General features: G+C 47.7%; 1 long non-coding RNA gene across 1 annotated transcript in view; it reads right to left on the bottom strand.

The window, feature by feature from the left end:
- The window catches only part of LOC142021216 (uncharacterized), a 41,628-nt gene extending 23,481 nt beyond the window's left edge, over positions 1-18,147 (bottom strand). The window contains exon 1 of the long non-coding RNA XR_012647622.1: positions 18,056-18,147. This is a non-coding gene — a long non-coding RNA (uncharacterized LOC142021216). The remainder of the gene's footprint in view (positions 1-18,055) is intronic.
- Positions 18,148-19,930: the final 1,783 nt, after the last annotated feature.

The raw sequence follows: 19,930 nt of genomic DNA, 5'->3' as shown, positions 1-19,930 counted from the left end.
TTTTGAAAGATGACCTTCCAGAAGCTCTTCTTGTGAAAGAGTACATTCACACACAAAAAAGTGAATCAAAAAATCAATTCACTCTTTTGAAAGAGAGCATCCACACAGCCCCCACTCTTTCAAAAGAATAGTGCAGGGATTGAAAAATATGGCGCTATGAGGACTGCTCTTTCAAACAAAGGGCCCCCAGAGCATCTACACATGCTTTTTTCTGAAAGAACCTCCAGAAGAAGTGCCTCATTCTTTTGAAAGGAATCTGAAAGAGTGCATTTGTGTGTGAACGTTCTGCTTATTCTTTCTGAAGAGGACCTGATTTTCCTAAAGGACCTGCTAGTGTAGACATGGCCTTAGAGTCTGATCTCTTGGTTATCACACATAAGCTGCGTCTACACGTGCACGCTACTTCGAAGTAGCGGGAGTAACTTCGAAATAGCGCCCGTCACGTCTACACGTGTTGGGCGCTATTTCGAAGTTGAAATCGACGTTAGGCGGCGAGACGTCGAAGTCGCTAACCCCATGAGGGGATGGGAATAGCGCCCTACTTCGACGTTCAACATCGAAGTAGGGACGTGTAGACGATCCACGTCCTGCAACATCGAAATAGCGGGGTCCTCCATGGCGGCCATCAGCTGGGGGGTTGAGAGATACTCTCTCTCCAGCCCTTGCGGGGCTCTGTGGTCACCGTGGGCAGCAGCCCTTAGCCCAGGGCTTCTGGCTGCTGCTGCTGCAGCTGGGGGTCCGTGCTGCATATACAGGGTCTGCAACTAGTTGTTGGCTCTGTGTATCTTGCACTGTTTAATGAAAGCGTGTCTGGGAGGGGCCCTTTAAGGGAGCGACTTGCTGTTGAGTCCGCCCCGTGACCCTGTCTGCAGCTGTGCCTGGCTCCCTTATTTCGATGTGTGCTACTTTGGCGTGTAGACGTTCCCTCGCTGTGCCTATTTCGATGTTGGGCTGAGCAACGTCGAAGTTGAACATCGACGTTGCCAGCCCTGGAGGACGTGTAGACGTTATTCATCGAAATAGCCTATTTCGATGTCGCAACATCGAAATAAGCTATTTCGAAGTTGGGTGCACGTGTAGACGTAGCCATAATGACTGTTTTCCTTTGAAAGCACACAAATTAGCACTTTCTTCTTACAGGTCTTCATTTTCATCTCCCCAGGCTTCTTTCTCATTTGATGGGCTATTTAGCTAGCTATCTGCAGTGTAAATTTGGTGATGAGCTTTCATGGGACAGACCCACTTCTTCAGATCTGGAGAATAATAACTGATAACTTATTCTCCAGATCTGAAGAAGTGGGTCTGTCCCACAAAAGCTCATCACCTAATAAAAACAATATTGTTAGTCTTTAAGGTGCTACCGGACTGCTTTTTTTCATTTTTGAAGATACAGATTAACTTGGGCTACCTCTCTGAGATTATTTGCAATGTAAACGTTTCCTAGTGCGTTCTAACAGAATGTAGGTAGTCCGTCGTGTCTGACGATGACATCTTGAGCTTGCACAGGCATCGGTTGTGGACTCACATGTCGCTGAGGAGTCCAAGCTTTGAACGGCATGGACATTCACAGTGGGAGCAAGGGAATTGTCCTGGCTCTGTTGGTGGGGCTGCTGCTGTTGCTTTCTTCCTCTCACAAGCATCAATGAGGCATATATGTCGCTGCTCTTCAAAGTTGTCATACGCATGTCGTATGAGAGCACGCCAGCCTGTTTGGTCTTTTGCATGCAGCTCTAGCTGATCTGGTTTTAAACCAGCTTGAGCAATGTTGGCCTTCACACAGTCTTTATATCTCTTGCGAGGCCTACCTTGATTCCTTTTGCCCTGGGAAAGTTCACCGTAGAGGAGTTGCTTAGGGATTCTTGACTCCTCCATTCGTATGGAGGTCCAGCGAAGCTGGGCTTTCAGAATCATGGCTTCAGTGCTCGTGGCTCCTGCTCTGTCCAGGACTTCCAGGTTCGTAACTCTGTCCTGCCATTGAATGTGCAGTATTGACCTCAGGCTGTGTGTGTGGAAGCGCTTCAGCAGTTTTATATGTTTTCTGTACAAGGTCCAGGTTTCACAGCCATACAGGAGACTGGTCAGGACTACAGCCTTGTACACTTTCAGTTTAGTGGACTGTCAGATATTGTGCTGATTCAACACTCACGCTCTCAGACATCCTAGTGCCCGGCTGGTCTGGCAGATTCTGGCATTGATTTCTTTGTCAAGTGGGCCATCATTGGCTATCACACTGCCAAGGTACTTGAACTCCTCTACTGCTTTTAACTCTGTTCCTTCAATAAAGATTGAAGCGGGGAGAACAGCAGATCCTGGAGCAGGTTGAAACAGTACCTGGGTCTTTCCTAGGCTGATGGTCAAGCCAAAGAGGCAAGTGGCATCAGCAAACTTGTTGACAATGAGCTGGAGATCAGATTCCTTGTGTGCCATAAGTGCCCAGTTGTCAGCAACAAGGGCTTCAAGGATGAGCCTCTCAAGCGTCTTGGTTTTAGCATTCAGACAACGAAGGTCGAAAAATGACTAACAGGATACAGATAAGGAAAAACAATGGATGCAGCATCCCCTTCATTTACCCAAAGTTTAAATTCCAGATATATTCTGATACATTTAACAATCACCTTGAGTAATACAAATACACAAGAGAATTGGCCTTGCTTCCAGTTGTGAGTTTGTCAGTTCTCAGCTGATGCCTTTGCCTAAGTCAGAGCTGGAAGTTTGCTCAATTGCAGTGCACCTGACACTAGACACCTGCAGACCATCCACTGCTCAGAACCAGCAGCTGGGCCCATGCCCATGCAGAAAGTACAAAACAGGTGAACACATGTTGAAACTGATCAATGGCTGGATGTAAAGAGAGGGATGCAAACTCAAGAGCCAAAGACAGAAAATGAAGACCAAATCAGGCTTGTTGGAACACAGAGTTCTCCCATGCTGAGGCTGTATCGCATGACAGGAAGCCACGCCTCTCAACAACACAGAAGCTGCCAAATTCCTCCCCAAGGAGCAGTTCACTGTGTAAGACTTATTGATCTAACCTGTACCCTTCTGGGATGGTGAAAAAAGAGAACAACGGGGAACTAGTGCCTCTTAATGAAAAAAGGACTTTCTATAAGGCTACGTCTACGCTAGAAGGGGCATGATAATGAGTGAGTTGGGAAGATGCTAATGAGGCACTACCATGAATATGCAGTGCTGTATTAGCATAATGGCAGCTGCGCAATTCAAATGTGACACTTTTGAATCTTATGTGGCCCATGTAGACAGGAGCCTTTCAAAAGGACCCGCCAGACTTCAAAAGCCCATTCTTCCTATTTGGTTTTAGGAAGAAGGGGCTTTTGAAGTCTGGGGGGGTCCTTTTGAAAGGCCCCCATCTACACGGGTGGAACGCTATTGGAAAGCAGCACTTTCAAATCACGCGTGGCCATATTATGCTAATGAGGCGCTGCATATTCATGGAAGTGCCTCATTAACATCTTCCCAACTCGGTCATTACCATGCCCCTTCCAAAAGTTGTAGCCTAAGTGGCCTGGGAAGCTCTCTATTTTGTTAGGTTTGAGCTGCTGCCCTGACCAGAAACATAGGACTTAACAGCTGCGTCTACACGTGCACGCTACTTCGAAGTAGCGGCACCAACTTCGACATTAGGCGGCGAGACGTCGAAGTCGCTAACCTCATGAGGAGATAGGAATAGCGCCCTACTTCGACGTTCAACGTCGAAGTAGGGACCGTGTAGATGATCCGCGTCCCGCAACGTCGAAATTGCTGGGTCCTCCATGGCGGCCATCAGCTGGGGGGTTGAGAGATGCTCTCTCTCCAGCCCCTGCGGGGCTCTATGGTCACCGTGGGCAGCAGCCCTTAGCCCAGGGCTTCTGGCTGCTTCTGCGGCAGCTGGGGATCTATGCTGCAGGCACAGGGTCTGCAACCAGTTGTCAGCTCTGTGGATCTTGTGTTGTTTAGTGCAACTGTGTCTGGGAGGGGCCCTTTAAGGGAGCGGCTTGCTGTTGAGTCCGCCCTGTGACCCTGTCTGCAGCTGTGCCTGGCATCCCTATTTCGATGTGTGCTACTTTGACGTGTAGACGTTCCCTCGCTGCGCCTATTTCGATGTTGGGCTGAGCAACGTCGAAGTTGAACATCGACGTTGCTGGCCCTGGAGGACGTGTAGACGTTATTCATCGAAATAGACTATTTCGATGTTGGCTGCACGTGTAGACGTAGCCAACGAGTACTATGTCACTATGGCTACGTCTACACGTGCACGCTACAGTGAAATAGCTTATTTCGATGTAGCAACATCGAAATAGGCTATTTCAATGAATAAAGTCTACACGTCCTCCAGGGCTGGCAACGTCGACGTTCAGCGTCGACGTTGGGCAGCACCACATCAAAATAGGCGCTGCGAGGGAACGTCTACATGCCAAAGTAGCACACATCAAAATAAGGGTGCCAGGAACAGCTGCAGACAGGGTCACAGGGCGGACTAGTGCTTCTGAGGCAAAGCTAGCCACTCCCTTAAAGGGCCCCTCTCAGACACACGCAGCCTGCACAGCACGCAGTCTGCAGAGCCATAGGCACGCACACCTCGAGCGACACAGGCATGGACCCCCAGCAGCAGCAGCCGCCAGAGGTCCACCCAGCCGCCCCTGTAGGAGCAGTGCTCGCCCTGCTCCATGCCATGCAGGAGGCAGCTGAGCACATCCTTGCCACAGAGGAGGAGCTGCCTGCAGGGGAGGAGGATGCAAACCCCAAACCTGCAGCACCCCGCCCCCCGCCCCCCGCCTCATACGCCGCCGGCTGTGGAGCTACCCCACCAGCACCAACTGGTGGGAGCGGCTGGTGCTTGGACAGTGGGATGACGACCGCTGGCTCCAGAACTTTCGCATGAGCCGGCAGACATTTCTGGAGCTATGCCAGTGGCTCACCCCCACACTGAGGCACCGGGACACCTTCGTGAGGCGTGCCCTCACTGTGGAGAAACGGGTCGGCATCGCTGTCTGGAAGCTGGCCACTCCAGACAGCTACAGATCCATGGGCCAGCAGTTTGGCATGGGCAAGGCCACCATCAGGACTGTCCTCATGGAGGTAAGAGGACCCATGGGGGGATGGGGAGGCAGCCCTGGCAGGGGAGGGGGGCCTTGGCAGGGGAAGGCAGGGGAGGGGAGGGGGGCCCTGGCAGGGGAGGGCCGCACACACCCTGCACACCCCTCATTGGTTCTCTCCCATGTGCTTCCCCTGCAGGTCGTCCGCGCCATCAATGCCCTGCTCCTCCACAGGCTCGTGAGGCTTCGGGACCCGGATGCCGCCATCATGGGCTTTGCCACCCTGGGCTTCCCCAATTGCTTCGGGGCTCTGGATGGGACCCACATCCCCACCCATGCCCCAGAGCACAGTGGAGGACGCTACTTAAACAAGAAGGGCTACCACTCAGTGGTCCTCCAGGCCTTGGTGGACAGCCAGGGCCGTTTCCTGGACATTTATGTGGGCTGGCCTGGCAGCACCCACGACGCCCGGGTATTCCGGAACTCGGACCTGTGCTGCTGGCTGGAGGCGGGGACCTACATCCCCCAGCAGGAGATCCCTGTGGGGGACACCACCATGCCCCTCTGCGTCATCGCAGATGCGGCATACCCCCTCCAGCCCTGGCTCATGCACCCTTTCACGGGCCATCTGTCAGTCAGCCAGGAGCACTTCAACCTGCGCCTGAACCACGCGCACCAGGTGGTAGAGCGCACATTTGGGCGCCTCAAAGGGCGCTGGAAGTGTCTCCTCACCCGCCTTGATGCGGGCCCCACCAACATTCCCGAGATTGTGGGCGCGTGCAGCACCCTACACAACCTCGTGGAGAGCAAGGGGGAGGCCTTCTTTCAGGGCTGGGCTGTGGAGGCCGGCAGGGCCGATGTGCAGCCACCCGCTGCCCCCAGTCGCCAGGTGGACCCCAAAGGGACCCGGGTCCAGGAGGCCCTGCAGGCCCAGTTCAACGAGGCCGCGGGGTGAATGCTGGCAGGCCCCCCACGGCACCCTCCCCATCCTCCACAACACTCCCTGCCCCTACGCCCACACCACAGAGCACTGAAGAGCACACCCCCCAACTTTTCTTGTAAATAAAAGCAGACATTTGTTCGTCAAATCAAATATCTGTAGAACTCTTATTATTATTATTAAGACTAACTATTTACAGACAAAATCAAACATACATATGTGTATTATAAATAAGGATAAGATGAAAGGGGAAGACAAGGAAGGGGAGAACTATGTACATGAGGGGGCAAGGATCAGCATAGCAACAGGGGTCTAATATAAAAACTATTTACAAAATAACATTAAACTGGGGTGAATATATACAAAGGGGGGGGGCCACGTCCTGGGCCCCACACCCCCTAATGTCCAGCACTGAGGGTGGGCGGCCGCGACCCACGCCTCGGCCTCAGCCCTGGCTGGGGCTGGCTGGGGGCCGGGCGGACCGGGAGATATGGCCGGCAGGTGTCAGCTGGCCCCAGGTCCCCCTTGGCGGAAGGGCCCTTGGTGGCGGGTGGCGGTGCGACGGTGGATGGCGCAGCGGGTGGCGCAGCGGGTGGAGCAGGCAGGGCGGGCGCAGCAGTGGCCGGCACGGCATGGGGGGCCAGGTAGTCAGCAATACGGTCGAAGGTCCGCATGAAGGCCCCCCATGCCTCCTGGCACCAGGCCAGCGCCCGCTCCTGCAGCTGGAGGCGGCACTCCTCCACCCTCAGCCACTGCTCGGCGACCTCCAGCTGCCGACGGTGGATGGCCAGCAGCTGGGGGTCCGTCACCGTCGGGTGGCGGTGCTGGGTCCGCCGTCTTCCCCGCCGTTGGGCTGGTCGGTCCTCCGCCGAGGGGCTGGCCTGGAGTGATGGCCCCGGTGGGCTGTCCGGGACCACTGACACCTCGCCGGCGCTCTCCAGTCCTTCCGATAGTGAAGCTGCGGAACACAGGATGGGGGGAAGAAGAGTGGAGATAGCCGTTAGTGTGGGCCCCGAGCTGTGGCCCTTGTCCCCCCACCCCTCTGCCACTGGTTCCCCATCTCCGTCCCCGGGAGATGCTGCTGCTGCTGCTGCTGATGGGTGTCCCACCCCCTCGCCCCCGGGGGACCCTAGAGATTCTGCTCCCCCCAGCCCCGGGGATAGGGCATGGCACTGTCGTGCTGGGGGGCAGGGGCTGATGCACTCTTCTGAGGGACATGCCACTGCTGTCCTTGGGGTCATGGTCATCTGGGCATGTGGAGGGCCCTGGTCATATCTATTACCCCCGCCCCTCAACCCCGGGGGTGTGCACCGGGGGGGTACATACCTGATGGTCCACTCCCACGGTCGGGGGACACCCGGTGGGCGGACGCCTGGCTGGAGCTCCGCGATGGGATGGCGATCCACAGGCCGGTGTCGCTGGAGGAGGACTCCCCCTCCTCTTCCTCCTCCTCCTCCGGTTCCCCGGGGGTGGGCTCCAGGGGGGGCCCCCAGGGTGCAGGGCTTGCCTCCAGGGCGGACTCCGCCTCCGGGGCCTGCTGGGGCTCATCGGCCAAGGTACCAAGCGTGGCCGGAGGGGAGGAGGTGTGCCGGGGGCCCAGGATGTCCCTGAGCTCCTTATAAAAGGGGCAAGTGACGGGGGCGGCCCCAGATCGGCCAGCTGCATCCCGGGCCCGGGCGTAACCCTGCCGCAGCTCCTTCACTTTACTCCGGACACGATCCGGAGTACGGGCAGGGTGACCCTGGACGGCCAGGCCCTCGGCTAGCCGAGCGAACGCATCCGCATTCTGCCTCTTGCTGCCCAATACCTGGAGCACCTCCTCCTCACTCCAGAGCCCCAGCAGGTCCCGAAGCTCGGCCTCCGTCCAGGAGCAGCCCCGCTGCCGCGTCCCCGCCTGGCTGCTGGGCTGGGAGCCCTGGCTTCCCTTGGGGGGGTCCCCTGGGGGCGCTTGGTGGGCTGGGGGACAGCCATCGTGGAGGTTGGGGGTGTGTGGGCGTGGAGGAGCGTGCAGGCTAGCCGCGTGGCAATGCTGCTGCCTGCACACTCTCTCAGCTTCCTGCACAGGAAGGCAGGGGGCAGGGAGCTTTAAGGAGCCGCTGCACACGGCCACCATAGAGCTCAGGGGCTGGGCAGAGCGTCTCTCAACCCCTCAGCTGATGGCCGCCATGGAGGACCCCGCTATTTCGATGTTGCGGGACACGCAACGACTACACATTCCCTACTTCGATGTTGAACATCGAAGTAGGGCGCTATTCCCATCCCCTCATGGGGTTAGCGACTTTGACGTCTCGCCGCCTAACGTCGATGTTAACTTCGAAATAGCGCCCAACACGTGTAGCCGTGACAGGCGCTATTTCGAAGTTGGCGCCGCTACTTCGAAGTAGCCGGCATGTGTAGACGCGGCCTATTTCAGTTAGCATAGCAGCAAGAAGACTTTCTGTGAATTTCTCCAAACTGCTGCAGCCATCCCTGCAAATCAGAAATTTTTTCTAAGATTCAGGTACCCTATATCCAGTGAGCACTGTGTGTTGCAACAGGGTCAGGCCAGCAGACCCCAGGGGGAAGGTTGTAAGGCAGCCCAGGACACAGCCTGGGCTAGGGCAAGAAGACAAAGAGTTAATTAAGCTCCCAGATGGAGGTAATAGGGTGTGGCAGAAGGCATTCAATTAACAAAAGCGGCTGAGCTGACTGCTGGGAGGCAAGGAGTCTAGCTGCTGCCCAGACCCTGCAGCTAGGGGGAGGTTGAAGTAGCTGAGGCAGGGGGGTCCTGAAGCAACACAAAAGGGGCACCTTGCCACAGGGTGCATACACATTAGGCCTCTCTAAAAAGAAATTGCATCTTAGTTGTCCAATTAAGAAGCAGGAAAAAAAACCATGTGATTTGGTTGACCAATCACAAGACCACCATGACAGATAATTATGAAAACAAAAAGCAGTCAAGTAGCAATTTAAAGACAAGCAAAATAGTTTATTAGGTGAGCTTTCGTGGGACAGACCCACTTCTTCAGACCATGGTGATGGTCTGAAGAAGTGCGTCTGTCCCATGAAAGCTCACCTAATAAACTATTTTGCTAGTCTTTAAAGTGCTACTTGACTGCTTTTTGTTTTGATAGTGTATAGACTAGCACGGCTTCCTCTCTGTTACTAGATAATTATGAGACTGTCAAAAACAATCTATAGGTGAAAATGATTTATTCATTATTTTTTGCAAAAAGATAGAAATAATAAGTGCATTAGTCATCGTTTACAAATGGAGAGCAGTTTCTGTCAATTTGGTCCATTAAATAGATGATATATTCACACCAGAGATTATGAATTCCATATAACTTGACCTCCTACTCATAAGTAATGCAGACATGTCATTCTCCTTCTAATCTATTCTAATATCATCTTGTATTATTTGGTTTTCTGCACTGCAGAGAGGGTGTAGGAATCTATGGCCTCATATAATATTTTCTAATGCAGTCAAACAGCTAGGGATGACTATGTGGCCTAAATCCAGTTGTAATATTGTAATAGCTAATTTTAGTGATCAATAAGAAATCAAGATGTTTCAGTATCTTATAATTGAGGAATATGGGGTCTGCAAACAAAGAAATAGAATGTACTGCAGTAAATCTTTTTCACATAAACCCTCCTCACACATACAGTTAAACACAAAGAAGTCTTCAATTTGCATTGGTTAGAATTAAAAGGTACAGAATTAAAGGTACAGGTTTTGTACAGAATCTTAAGAAACAGAAGGCACTGCAGCTTTTTATTAAAACTGAATTCTAATTCATCTGGAGACTCATGGGAATTTATTCTTTACTCAATCCCATCAGCTCTCAATCTGTTTGTTTTCTGTATCGGAGAGTGTCTGTTTTTGAGCCCAGGCAGAGAAGAAAAATCTTCATCTCTACCCACCACAAAACAATAATTGTTGACATTTTCTAAAATTACATGTATTTCTAAAAGTCAGGTAATATTTGTATGCCTATAAAATAATGCATAAAGCAACATCAGATATATGATAAGATAAAGGAAACACTACTTTGCTTTTACCTTTCTTGGTATCTCAGGCCACAATAATGATGATGATTTATGTATTTCTTAAGTACTAACAGGGAGAGAAGGCATGACCTTTGCCTGAGAAGTTTAAAATTTCTCCATATAAATGAAGATCTCAATCCTAAAATGAGCTCTGTGTATAACAGTTTTGCATGTCTTACTTTTCTTGGTTATCAGAAATGTGATGTGATCAATGAAAGGCAATTGATACGCTCCTGTGATGACAACAGAGCTCCTAGCTTATTGGTGCATTAAAGTCAGAATCTGCTCTACATAAATAAATTTTAAGGCCAGATAGGATCATTATAATAATCTAGTCTGACCTCCTGCAAAACAGGAACCTTGCTCAGTAATTCCTGCATCAAGTTTATTAACTTCTAGTTGAGCTAGAGCTTCTGTTTTGGAAAGAGATCCAATCTTGATTAAAGACTTCAAGTAACAGGAATTTACCATGTCCCTAGATAAGTTGTTTCCCTGTCTATTAATAATGAGTATCTTATTTCTAGTCTGAATTTGTCAGGCTTCACTCTCTAGCCACTGGAAATTCTTTGGGCTATTTCTACGAGATTATGTAGCTCTCTGGTTTCATAACTGTCTTTCCCATGTAAGTTTTTATAAATCATGTAACCACTTCTTAAGCCTCTCTTAGATTAAACTGATAGAGTTTCTTCTACCTCTCTCTGTAAGGCAGGTTTCCAGACCTTGAATCACTCATCCAACGACTTCCTGAACTCTTTCCAAATTTTTAAACACAGTTTCTGAGCTGTGGACACCACAACTGGACACAATATTCCAGAAATTGCCTCACTGATATACATTGTTAATACCACCTTCTTATTCCTATGCAACGTTCCTGTGCTTATACAGCTAAGAAAGGAAAGTTCAGCAGTAGTTATTAATAAGTGCTTTTAGATGTGCTCAGATGCTTGTTGATAGTTATCCTACAAATCTACTGAAGGCATAAATATAGCTTAGAAATAAATTCTGTGAGCTCTGAATAAATCAGACTGAATATCAGCTAAAGGAAACTTTCTCAAATGTCTTCTTTGTTTGAGAATAAGGACTAGAAATCCACCAAGATCTTACAGATTGAAAGAAAGCTTTGTGAAATATTGTATGTGCTTCAATGTCATGCTTGCGAACAGGATGATTGCTAACAGGAGGAAGTTTTGAGCGGGGCTCTCCTGATGAAGGAGGGTAGAATTCCAGCAACTTGAGGTAAGTGGCTGTCTGGAGTGTGTGGGTGTTTTGTGCTTGGGGGTTCCATCCCATAGTTGGGACCCTCCTTCCAAAGGATAATACAGTATCCTCTCACACTGAGGATACCTCTCCAGGGGAGGGAACACCAATTGTTAGGAAAAGGCAGGTGTTAGTAGTGGGTGATTCAATTGTTAGGAACATAGATAGCTGGGTGTGTGATGACTGGGACAACCGTATGGTGACTTGCCTGCCTGGCGCGAAGGTTGTGAACCTCTCGAGGCATCTAGATAGACTAATGTGTAGTGCTGGGGAGGAGCTGGTAGTTGTGGTACATGTTGGTACCAACAACACAGGAAAGGGTAGGAGAGACATCCTGGAGGCCAAATTTAGGTTGCTAGGAAAGAGACTGAAATCCAGGACCTCCAAGGTGGCATTCTCAGAAATGCTTCCTGTTCCACATGCAGGGCCAGGTAAGCAAGCAGAAATTCAGAGTCTCAATGCATGGATGAGATGATGGTGTGGGCAGGAGGGGTTTAGATTTATTAGGAACTGGGGACACTTTTGGGAGAGGGGGAGCCTATACAGGAAGGATGGGCTCCACCTTAATCAAAAGGGATCCAGACTGCTGGCACTAAACGTTAAAAAGTTCGTAGAGCAGATTTTAAACTAAGAGATGGGGGAAAGCCGATTGGCGCAGAGGAGCACAAGGATCGGACAGAAACTCGTCTTAGACGAGAATCCATCGATAGAGAGACTCTAGGCTTTAGTAAAAAAGAGAGGAGGGGAGATATCAAACAATGGGCTAGTTCAGACAAACAATCACATATAAAAGAGTCCAATACATCTGGGATGGGAAGACAAATAAGCAGACGCAATCTTTAAAATGCTTCTGCACAAATGCTAGAAGTCTGACTAATAAGATGGATGAACTAGAGTACCTTGTATTAAAGGAGAAAATTGACATAATAGGCATCACAGAAACCTGGTGGAATGAAGACAATGTACGGGACACAATCATACCATGATATAAAATATATCAGAAGGTCTATGTCTACACTAGCCCAAAACTTCAAAATGGCCATGTAAATGGCCATTTCGAAGTTTACTAATGAAGCGCTGAAATACATATTCAGTGCTTCATTAGCATGCGGGTGGCTGCGGCACTTCGAAATTGACGCAGCTTGCCGCTGCGTGGCTGGTCCAGACACAGCTCCTTTTCGAAAGGACCCTGGCTACTTTGAAGTCCCCTTATTCCCATCTGCTCATTGGAATAAGGGGACTTCGAAGTAGCTGGGGTCCTTTCAAAAAGGAGCCCTGTTGGGACAAGCCGTGCGGCGGCGAGCCGCGTCAATTTTGAAGTGCCGCGGCCGCCCGCATGCTGATGAAGCACTGAATATGTATTTCAGAGCTTCATTAGGAAACTTCAAAATACCCTTACTAGCTGGCTTTTTTTTTTCTGTGCTGCCTAGCGCCAGCCGCTGCCCCCCTCCCCATACAATATGGCAGCTAGGGTGTGAATGGGGGTCATGCTTGTCTGGTAGGACAAGAAACTTCTTTTCAGTTGTTTACATGTTGTCCCAACCCCCACATCCCCACCCTTCCCTCCCCCTGGAGGCACCACGCAGTCTGTAACTTTCCTATGCTCAGACACATCACATGACTTGACCCCAAACCAATAAAAGGACATGCTGTGTATGGTGAGGGGCATGATTTTTGGGTGCTGTCTGTAGCTGGGGGGCTTTCAGCCACCCAGGGGAAGTGTCCCTCAGCGGTCATGATTTTCGGGGCTGGCTGTAGCCAGGGGTTTTTTAGCCATCCCAAGCCATAACTGTTTCAATGATTCATTGGCATTTCACTGTAGCACCTGTGTGTACTTAGGGTCTTCTTTTCCAAGAGGCCTAAGTGCAGATTCAGGTCCAAACATCATCAAAGCCTACGCATGCTGTTAATAAGGGCAGGTGGTGGATCTCCCTGGATGGTCACAGTTTTTGGGGGTAGCTGTAGCCAAGGGACTTTTAACCACCCTGAGCCATAACTATTTCAGTGACTCACTGGAGTTTCAATGTAGCACCTGTGTCTACTTAAACATACTCTTCTTTTAAGGGTCTTCTTTGCCAGGAGGTCTAAATCCAGATCCAAGCCTGCAAAGATCCAGTGTTTTTGCATCCCGTTTTCAAGATCCTGTCAGTTAGGACAGGTTTACTACTCCTTCTCTCCCCTCAATTATAGAAAGCACATCTCTTATGAAGAAAGCCAGATCCTTGTCTGGAAAAAGGGACATTTGTTTAACACAGAAGGGGAAAGAAGGGAATAAAATGTGGGAAAATGTCATCAGATACCCAAATCTGCTTTCTGGGCATTTGTTCCCATGCTGCACTAGTGAAAATAGCCAGAATGCTACAGGGCTCAGGGACCTATGAGAGAGGTTCCCACAATTCACTGTTGCAGCACTCTATTTAAGCTACTTGTGTGTAGCAGCAACATGTTAATTTTGTGGGGAGCATGTGGGAAGGTGAGGATGGTCAAAATTGAATGGATAAAACCCAGTGTTAGTAAATCAATTTTAATAAAATTTTATTTTAATTCTTAGTGTAGATGCAGCCTTAGTTATGGTTGCTTTTGATTTGAGCTGATGTGCATGCGCTCACTCTCCTCTGAGCTGAGTTCTACAGCCAAACTACATCTCCTGTTACACACCATGGGATGAACTTCTATGATGCACATGATGGCTCAGCAAAAGGAATGTTTGTGGCAGATCATGGGAGATGAAGTTTGGCCACTAAGCTCAGGCCATATAAGAAAATGGGGGCACCAAACTACAATGCACATGAAAGGAAATAATCTCTATTTTAAATTCATGATTTATTGCCAAATATCCCAGAATATTAGTCAAAGATGTAATCTAAACTGTAAGAATAAGACAGTTTTGCTTTGGACTAATAAATGACTAAATCTTGACTCAATTATCCGCACTGTTGTAACCCTGAACTTTAGATCACCAGCATGTTATCAGTAAGCTGAATTTCAGCTGGACTTTAGCCTGTTAAATAATGGATCATGTGTCATTTTACTTTAAACCTGGATCTTTAGGAAGATGTGTCCATGTGCCAGAAAGGGGTCATATGCAATTGATAAAGGCAGGTGATTAATAACATCATGATTTATTGCAGTGGTTTTCTGCCCTTGGTCCATTGGTCCTGGGGGGCCACAAACTGTGTCTATGATCTCCAAAGGTGTCCTCTCTTCTATGCAAAAAATTTAGGGTTCTGCAACTGAAAAAAGTTTGAAAACCACTGATTTATCCAAATATACATTTTTTGCTTAACAAAACTACTCTAATAGATACTTGTCATAAAATCAGCATAATTTATCATATAGTAGTAATTAATAAAATGAATAGGGAACATTTGGTATACCAGATGTGTTCTACAATCAATATAATAGCAAACCATGCATTCATTAATGTCTAAGCATTAATCTCTAATTGTGGTCACAGATGGTGTCAGTAGGGATAAAATAGTTATAGATGTCACTGGCTGATTTGATTAGGTAAGCTGAGAATTCTCAAAATAAACCAAAGCTTGGCAAGGAAAAGGTTTTAAAGGACCTTCATGTACTAATATTTAAGATGTAATTCTGGGAGTTTGTTATAACAGTCCAATACTACTAAGCCGCTTTGTGACACCACCATCCCCCACACACACATGCTTTATGGAAAACTGGTTATGAATATAAATGTGCATAACTTAGAGAGAGAGACTTTGCACAAAATGTGTCTCGTAAACTATCAGTTTCAATGGTACAATCTCCTAGATCTGTAAATCCTATTTTTGTGCATGTATCATTTTGTAGTTGAAATTATAATTGATGTCTACGTATTTGTGCGGCTGCCCTACTGAGAGAGTATGGCTTGTCAGGGCTAGCAGCTGTTAGCTGACAAAAGGTCTTAATGGGTTCCAATCCACATCTGAAGAACTTTGCTGTCCACGTTCAGACCCAGGAGTAGGCAGTGGCTGATTGTCTAAAAAGGACAGGGACAGGTGATTCACTCATGTGATAGTCTCCCTCTTGGAGTCTACTTTTTACACAAAAAGAGCAATGGGATTCCCTCCACAGTGTAAAGGCATAAAGAGGGCCATTGGGTTCCTCTATCTTTTGTCTTCACCCTCCCTTGGAAATTGCCCGACATACTCTATCAAGAAACAGAAGTGCTTTACAGTTTACTGGAGACCCAAGTCAAGGTAAGATCATTCCTGACTTGAGGCTTTCACCCAATATAAAGGCAGCTGTTTAGGGAGGAACTCACAAGAATAGAATTAGCTATGCATGTTCTCTTTTGCTTGATTTGGTAATGCACTTTGATCTGCCTCTTTTTACTAATAACCACTTAACTCCTACTGTTTTGCTTAATGAAATCTGTTATGTTGATAATCAGGCCTAGTGGAAATTGTTGTTACCTGGTGTCAGGGCTGCCTCTCCACTCTGCCACTATGAGTGCAGAAAGTCGGGGCCCACAAAAACCTTAAAAATACCTTCCTCTGTAGGCTCCGCTTAAAAAAGATCCCAAAAGTCACAGATTCCCTCACTCTGGGGGCTGGTAATTGTCATCACCACCAAGTGAAAAAGCCCCTCTGAAAACCCAGAATGACACACTTGGATGTCTCTTTGTAGGTAAACATGTCCCCTCTCCAAGTTTCACTTTTTCCTTACATAGCTTGGAAACAAAGAGCTGTAATCTGACAGCTGACCATTTGGGCTTTGGCATGTACACAGACACTCTTCTAGGACATGGGAATCAAATCATTGCCTTAAAAGAAAAGTAATTTATTTACAAAACAAAAGATGGAAAAAATACCAAGAAAGTAAATAAGCATACTTGGTTGCTGGATATAATTAAAGCAACTAACAATTATCAATATTAGAGCAGAAAATTACTTCCCTGGGATTCATCTTAGCAGGTATGGAGTACAAAGGAAAAAGTAATCAACCAGCCTGAGAAGTCCCATACCAAAGCCAAACTAAAATATAACCTGATTACATCTAACTAAATATTTCCTTTCTACTTACGTATCTATGCACTAACCATGATGTAGCTGGAATATTTACTATCATTTTTGTGTGTCTTCTCTGCATCAGCCACACAGACAGGGACCCCTCAGACTGCCATTGTTTTCAATTCCAAAGAATTTCTCTTTCTCCCATTGGCTTACCTGGCTGCCCCCTACAGAACACCATCCCCCTCCCCCCATCTCTGTGTTTAACTCTTTACAGGCATTCATGTGACACTTGGGAAGGGTTACCATTTTGCATATCTCCCTTTCATTGATCAAGGGGGCTTACATAATTGAGTCCTCCCTGTGCAAATCTTCTGCACAAAGATATGGGTTTATTTGAGGGTTAAGCAGTCTTTGCATTACTCTTTGGGGGGGTGGTAACTCCAGTTATGTGGCAAACTCCAACTCTGTGCCAAAAGGTTCTGGCTCAGCAGGATAAGGCGAGCCCCAGAAGCTGTGTGTCAGTGGCATAAACAGCACACTGGGGAATGTACACACATCTCCTAGAGCTGGAAGGGGCCTCTGGAGGTCATGTAGTCCAGTCCCCTATCCTCTTGGCAGGACCAAGCACTGTTCCTGATATCTATTTACCCCAATCCCTAAATAGCCTACTCAAGGATTGAGCTCTCAACTGTGGGTTTAGCAGGCCAACACTCAAACCACTGGGCTATCCCCCTCCCCATACCAAAGGGCCTTTGATGTTGTGGGGTCACAAAAGATGTCATTGGCTGATTTAATTGGGTAAAATCGAGAATTCTCAAGATAAAACCAAAGCATGGCAAGATAAGGTTTCATATATTCATATTTAAGGAGATGTAATTCCAGGAGCTAGTTATAACAGTCAAGCACTACCGAGCTGCTTCCCAGACTGGTCTGTTTATTTGTCTTTCTGTAGCATGCTGTGGTAACTTTTGACTAATAATCTGTAATTAAACAAGCCAATTCAGCCAATTTATCTGATATTTTACACTGTTAATTCAGAAACGCACCACCCACGAGGCATGATAGCAACAATACCAAATTGAAAATTTTAGGTTCAAACTAAATTTCAAACATTTTTGCTTTCAATTGGCTGAAAATTAAAGCTCTTTTATGAAAAATTTCCGTGAAAACAGTTTTCCATGAGGAAAATGTCCTACCATGTCTAGTGGTGACAGTTGTGATGATTCTTTGTCCAGTGGAAGTTTATTCCAGTGTCTGGGACTGGCCCCAGAGGAAGATCTGTTATCTGCACAGTTAAGCTTTACAATTATTGCAGAAAGTTCGCTCTTTTGGAGGAGCAGAGTTGTGAACCACAATCCTGAGCTTCAGGCAATCCTGTAGGTATTCTGGATTCAGTCCATTGAGCATTTTGAAAATAGGGATGGAAACTTTTCACTGCCTTCCCAAAGAACAGTGAGTTTAGTTCAGAGAGCAAAGTACAGGTATGATATGCTCATGATAGCACGTGGTGCTGCAGCATCAGGCCCTTGTTGCAATCTCCTAAGAACTGAGGCACACTGTCTTCCGGAGAGGAGAAGGAGGAGGCATGAATAACTTAAGTTAGGTCCTCCTCTGCCACCCCATGGGAACTGACATATGAGCCAAAACATGTCAGAAACTGCTCCCTGCCATCTATGGAAATGGAGCACTAAATACTGCCAAAGAACACCCAGAAAAAGCAAATGCACTTTTCTGTTAGTTTAGGGTGGATATGTCTGCTGCTTGGATTACTGTGACAGTAAACGTGTCAGCACATATTGGTTTCCAAAAATATTGTTTCATATAATTGCTCTTACCTTGTGTTCATGGAATTTAAAATTCCTTAGGAAATGTTCAGCTGTGCATCGCCCAATGTCATGCAGTCTAGCAGGGTGCTGGGAACAGATGCTAAAAATGGTGTTAGAGAAGAAAGAAGGAAGCTTCCAAAACTGACACAATAGTTTGCAAATGTTCTGTTACCAGCTGTATCTGCACCACCAGTTTATTAATCAGGAAGTTCCCAACATTGCCGTTCATAAAATTGTCAGTTATAGACTCATTTGATGTACTGAGATCAGATTTAGCAAAATAACTGACAAAAAGCATAGCTTAAGGATCCCACAAAATACGGGCCAGAGGGCTGTAGTACAAAAAGGCACTGAATGATGTGGAGAAAGAGGGAACAGAAAAGAGTAGGGACCAGCGCCTCAACTGGCAGGGGGAAAAGAAGCTAGTGGAAAAAGCTTACTGGATAAGTGTTGCAAGACATTATCAGAATGGGAAAGGGCCTTGAAATTGAACAGCTGTGACTGAAGTAATGAGAAAGCAAAATTGTTCATTTTTTGTTGGCTTAGAGAAGACACAGGTGGGAAGTTAATGTAGATGGGAAATCTAAGGATGCAAAGAAAGAAGTGATGGAGGCAATGAACATATTGATTGCCCAAAGACTAAACCTATGTTACACAGAAGCACAGGAAAAGAATATGGGATTTTTCAGCATGTAATTCTTCTGCCTTTACTTACTCTAGATTTCTAACGTTCTATCAGAACTAGTCATTTTGTGTTCAGTTCAGGGCCCATTGGGTTCTTTCTGTGGATAGTTTATTTTTGTTCTTACTTGTTTTGCTGAAGATTTTTCAAAATGGGATTTAGATGGCAGGACCTTTCTGCTCACGTATAACCCTTCTACCTGGTGCAGTCAGTAGCAGCCAGCACTAGGTTCCATATCTAGGGATTCTTCTCCATCCATCCAACATAGAACATGCATGAGCCCAGATACAGTATTTTAGGAAGTTCATACACCAATTCCTAATTTTGAAGGTACTTGCTCGTGTAGATGCACCCCAAGAGAGTGGTGAAGTTCTGAAATGGGTTACCTAGGGAGGTGGTAGAATCTCCTTCCTAGAGCACTTTGTGTTTCCCAAAGCCCTGGCTGGGAGGATTCAGTTGGAACTGGTACTGCTTTCAGCAAGAGAGTGGACTTGATAACTTCCTCAGGTCTTTTCCAACACTCTGAGTTTGTGAAACAAATAATAGGGCCTATTTTAGCTCTACCATTGACACAATAGGGAGAAACAGATTGAACCAGTCTTACAGCCAATGCATGGAGAATACGCAGCCTACTGTAGGCATCCTTCAGTCTGCATAGACTATGGATCGCGCCCTTTAAAGTTTCAATTGAGGACTTCATTTACAGCGTCTATTTTGACTATGAAGGCCCACAAGAGAGTGACAGTCCTTGCTGTATCTCTTGCAGATGTGGTGGGTGTCTGGCAAGTCCTTATAGTGCTTTCTGTGCGCTTGCTTCTCCTCTGCTAGCTGTCTGATCTTCATCTCGTCCTTCTGAAGGCCCTTGTGTAACCCCTGCCTCCATCTGCTGCGGTCGTCTGCTAGTTCTTCCCAGTTGTCCAGCTCGATGTCTACCTCTCTGAGGTCTCTCTTGCAGGCATCTTTGTAGTGCAACTAGGGGCATCCGGGAGGTCTTTTGCCAGAGGCTAGCTCACCATACAGGATGTCTTTTGGAATCCTTCCATCATTCATCCTGTGGACGTGGCCAAGCCAGATAAGTCAACACTGCCTGAGGAGGGTGTGCATGGTTGGGATTCCAGCTTGCTCAAGGCGGTAGTGTTGGACACTCTGTCCTTCCATGATATTCCAAGGATGGGCCTGAGGCAGCGCAAGTGGAAGACGTT

This window comes from Carettochelys insculpta, chromosome 15, assembly GCF_033958435.1.
Source record: "Carettochelys insculpta isolate YL-2023 chromosome 15, ASM3395843v1, whole genome shotgun sequence".
NCBI classification, from domain to species: domain Eukaryota; kingdom Metazoa; phylum Chordata; order Testudines; family Carettochelyidae; genus Carettochelys; species Carettochelys insculpta.
This window is presented reverse-complemented; position numbering and strand designations above follow the sequence as displayed.